This window comes from Mastomys coucha, unplaced genomic scaffold (assembly GCF_008632895.1).
Source record: "Mastomys coucha isolate ucsf_1 unplaced genomic scaffold, UCSF_Mcou_1 pScaffold15, whole genome shotgun sequence".
Taxonomy (NCBI): Eukaryota; Metazoa; Chordata; class Mammalia; order Rodentia; family Muridae; genus Mastomys; species Mastomys coucha.
The window spans coordinates 92,960,602-92,965,750 of record NW_022196897.1 but is presented as its reverse complement, the minus strand read 5'-3'; the positions used below and the strand labels follow the sequence as shown (position 1 = coordinate 92,965,750).

Here is a 5,149-nt window from a genome sequence, read left to right as displayed (position 1 = left end):
CACGCACACACACACACACACACACACACACACACCAGATATTAATACCTACAAAAGACACACACAATCTGCTTACTGTGCTAACTTCAGTGTTTGCTCATTTTTTCCTTTCTCTCAGGCAGAGAAACTGAGATCTTCCTACCTCCTCCTTTGCCACATCCTCATAATCAGATCAAATCCACTGCTTTTCTTGTAAAATATTGTGGTGGCATGGTTGTTGATTCAGCATTACTCCATGGAAGCATGGTGATCTCTTTAACATATAGAACAGATTACATTTCTCCTAACTCAGAGTCTACAGGGCTTCCCTTCTACAGTGTCAGCCAGTCTTGTACTTGCTAGCTTCCCTTTTTCATATCTGATTATTTCCCTTCAATTCCAGCCACATTGGATTCATTTGTGTTTTCAAGCACACCTGCCCTGCTTCTCTCACACCTCTGGGACTTCATATTGACTTCCTTTTGATAAAGGAGTCCCAAGCTAACTATCCCCAGGACCTTGTTCATCTGATGCTTTTAGTGCCTTTTCAAATATTATATCCTCATGGAAATGTCGCTGTGTCACACTGCTGACAGAGTTTTCCACATGGTCACACTCACAGCAGAAAAAAACATTCTACATACTGTATTTTAAATATTTATTTTCTAATAAAGGAAATGCTAGTAACAGAGACTCTTCATACATTCTTTCAGCACAATTAAAAGTACATAAAGAGTGACTATTTATCATGATTGGTGTAAAATCAATAATCTTGAGTTAATCAAACAGTGAAGAGTCAAGTAGGCCGAAGCAGGCACTTCCACTTTGCAAATTTCTACCTCAAGCACAGCACTGTTGTCTATTCTTTTCATTCCACCTTGACTCTTTGCTAACTTATTATTACTTTTTTTTTTTTGCAGGGGAGAGCATGAACTCAGTCCCCCACTAACCACAAATTATGCAGTCGAGCTTCCCACATTTGGGAAAATCACAGAGGTCAGCACATCCAGAGTGCAATGGATAAGCCTCACCCTGGGAAAACCACCTTCATAATCATGGTATCTCCCCTGCCAGGTAAGTATTATTATCACTTTTTAAGAAAACATATGGACAACCTGCATCATACACTTGACTCAACAATGTTTTCCTCAAATCACTGTTCTGGGAACAGATCACTTTTTAAATTATGAAATTAATAGTTTTTTATTTAAAGGTTTTTCATAGATTAAATTTTGATCACATTATTTCCTTTCCTTCAACTCCTCCCAAATCCTTGCCACCTCTCTATCAATTTCATATTCTCTGTATCTGTCTGTGTTTGTGTCTGTCTGTCTGTCTGTCTGTCTGTCTGTCTGTCTGTCTGTCTCTCTCTCTCTCTCTCTCTCTCTCTCTCTCTTTCTCTCTCCCTTTTTCCTTTAAAAGCAGAAAAGTATAGAGGAGTTTTAATTCAGCAGCATAGCTACTCAAACAAGAGATCACACTCAAAAAACCTTCCAGGTCTGTGTGATCTGGCTGAATGACACACCTTTAATCCCTCAGGGTAGAATACTGATGGGCCCATAGAGCAGATCTTTAATCTCAAACAGTTAAAGTAAACTTAGTTTGTAGAAGGAAGCAACCATGTTGGAAAGTGATGGCTAATTGAGAAACAGACAAAGTGGAAAATAAGAGAGAAATTTGACAGAATGGGTCAAAGATATGATAGCACCCAACTCTCAAGAGAGTAGAGAAGAAAGAGAGGCTACTTAAGACCAGTGATGAGTGAGACAGGAGGAAGGGCAGTTCAATGAGTACAGTTCAGGATAGTTCAATTGAATCCAGTTTAGTTCAGGTGAATTCATACCGTTGCATTTAGTTCCGTTTATTTCCATTCAGATCGTGCAGTTCACTGAAGTTCAGTTGAGAGCACTTGAGTTCATTTGAGGTCCTGTAGTTCCATTCAGTTCAGTTCAGTTCAGTTCATGCAACCAGTGTAGTCCAGTTTGTGGAATTCAGAGGCAGTTTTTCTAAGCAGAACAATTCAGTAAGAAGCCCCGAGAAGCCATTTTGAATCAGTCTGCTTAGAGGGGCATTTTGGAATGGAAGAGCTTAGTTGAACTAGCCAGCCAGAATTCAGAAAGAACTAGAAAAAGTGAGCTCATTCAGCAGTAAGACTCTGAGATAACGATTGCATCTGAGGAATAGAACTTAATTTAACATCTGGAAGCAATAGGTTGGAAAAGAAGAAAGCCTACCAATATGCCGAAAGTAGAGGACTGAAGACATTTGAAAGAACACTGTGGAGAAGAAACTCTCTGGGGATCATCTCCAGAGGAAGCATCAGTGCTTTGAATGTAGCTCGATGCCCAGAGAGACTCGGGAGAGTCCAGAGCAGCAGGACCCTTGCTCTCAGAGCAAGAAACTGTGAAGGAGACGCTCAGACAGTGAATCAGAGTAAGGCACCCCAAAAGACCATTTTAATTGTGTAGACAGACTTCCTACATTAAAAAATGGAAAACGCCATTTCAGATCTCTTAAGACCATGGGTGGAAGTTAAAGGGGTAGAAATGTTACTTGAAAAAGCCATTGCAGCAGTGCAGTACTTATTACAACTGTGACCACTAGAGTATACCCCACCCTATTTTTAATTGCAATCTATATGTTTCCTCTCAAAAAAGTTGAAATAATAACTCTACAACAACAACAACAACAACAAAACTAAGATAAGGTTGAACAAAGTGCTTAATTTATAACCCAAGGTTATATTTAAATTTATATTTATATTTATTTATATTTATATTTATATTATTTATTTATATTTATATTATTTATTTATATTTATATTTATATTAATTTATAACCCAAGGTGAAATTGAAGATCAAGATAGACAGCTCATTGAAACAACAGTGCCACCTCTTAATGAAATAGTGGAAGGGCGAACACCATCACTAACTTTCCCAGTTACTTGTTAAGAAATGTCAGGAAATAGTGAAAATTCACAAAATGAACATGTAGTCTGGAATCCTGCTAAAAAATAAGATCTTAGACACTTAAAAGAATCAATAGTAATGTATACATACAATCACCCTATGTGAGACATATGTTAAACACATGCCCAAACAAGATTGGCCCCCAAGTCTGGAAAGGTGTACAGCAGCTTTACTAGAAGATGGTTCTCTATTAAAATGGATGACATGGTGGCATGAAGAAGATAAAACTATGGAAAATTGTAACAGGTCTAAAGGTGTTATTCTCATGAAAGACCAATTGTTAGGTACAGTCAGTTTGCTGATTCAAGACAGCAGACATAATTTGATGACTCTGTTATGCAATATACTGTAATAGCTTTAAAAGCATGGAAAAAGATGACAAAACAAGAAATAAGGTCTATATCATTCATAAAGTTTATACAAAGCCCCAGGTAGACTTTTACTGACTTATTCCATAGACAAATTTCCACTATAAACAGGGAAATATCAAATCCACATGTGAAAGAAGAATTGAAACTTTAGCTTTCAAACATACACATACATAGTGTAAAAAATGTTCCTATACCTTTAAAGGCTCAATCAGTACTCATGCGTGAATAGATTAAAACTGCTGCTGCTATTAATGCTGATGACCATATAATTGGACAAGCAATAACCAATAATTTTAGATTTTGAATGTCCATTGTTTTGACTGTGGGAGATGAGGTCATTTGAAAAGGGATTGTAGACAAGGCATTCCTATAGACTTCTCTAGAAAACCTCTCAGCCTTCTGGGACTTATAGAAAATCTGGCAAAGGAAGGCAATGGACAAATAAATGCAGACCAGCAGGAGATATGTCAGGTAAGCTCTTACCTACAGGAAGATAGGAAACTCTGCACATTGACGTTTTATGTATTATGGTTTGATTGTTTCTATGTTTAAAAGGGTAAGAAGCTTGGCAGAATGCCAAGGATACAGGCATGGAATGCAAGTGCCTAACTGTGTAGTTTATGTGTAGATTCATACAGATTTAATTGTGCCTTCTGAAACAGAAATGGAGAATAAGATTAGCTGAAAGACACTGGATTACCAGGAAAAAAACCCTGCTGAATTAGATCCATCTGTATACTCTAAGGATGTTTTAAAATCAGAATAGAACTCAGGAAATGTGACACATTGGGAAAGAGGTTTTGACTATATGTCCATAGGCTATGGGATCTACCTAAACTGATAAAGATCCAGTCTGAATAAGTGAAGCTTCTACAAGGAAGGCACTATGCAAGGAGGAAAGAGATACAGAAAGACAGCAACACATGCCATTACATCGGGGGGGACAAAAGTTTTTTCTTTTTCTTTCATAAAAAAACAAGAAGCAAAAATCAAAACAAATTAGCTAAAATACCCAATAATCCAAAAAAAAAAACCCACCAAAATAAAGCAGCACACACATGGAAACACACACATACACACAGGCACACACATGCAAGCACCACCACTACCAACAATAATAACAAAACAGCCAAAAACATACGTATATTTTACATTCGCCCATTATTTCTTGGCATGATGCCTCTCCTAAAGTGTGGTTAGTTTAGCTAATGAGTCTCCATTGGAGAAAAAAGGTTTTCCCTTTGCCAGTGTCAATTGCAAATAGCTTATTGGTTGTAGGTAGGTCCCCAGCTCATAATCTCCTCTATGTGCTGGGACTGTCTCAGATATGTGATTTACTTCTTAACTTTTAGATAAGTTTTAGGTTTCTTGTTTTACAGAGATTCGTGTTTACATGAAAATTAATTTAAGCTTATTCTTATAAATTACACCAAGGAAAGCATATTACATTTCATTATAAGATTCTAAAATATTAATTACAAGAAAAAGTTGGTACTGTTTTCTCATTTTACAAGTTGCTAAACCTAAAGAATGCTTTTGAAATTGACTCATGATAGGATTGTATTTTTATAGGTAATTGTTGATAGAAAACTTCATTATAATACCCTCTGTATTTTGAAAAAAAATGGAAAGGTAATACCCCAGTAATTAAGTAATAGAATGTTTAATTTTAGAGGTGAGTTATCATAAAATATAGATAGATGTAGCTCTAAGCCTTTTTGCACATAGTGGCATAGGTGGGTTCTGCAGATCTCAGCATTCTGAGTTTGAAGATGTTTTATTATTTCACCTTGCCAATGTAACCACCTAGTAGAGCTCCATATCATATC

The 5,149-nt window shown here is 36.7% G+C and overlaps 1 non-coding gene across 1 annotated transcript; it reads right to left on the bottom strand.

Annotated features, from left to right (window-relative positions):
* Positions 1 to 896: 896 nt before the first annotated feature.
* LOC116092831 lies at positions 897 to 1,061 on the bottom strand. The gene has a single exon (XR_004119523.1). It is a non-coding gene; the product is annotated as a U1 spliceosomal RNA (small nuclear RNA).
* Positions 1,062 to 5,149: the final 4,088 nt, after the last annotated feature.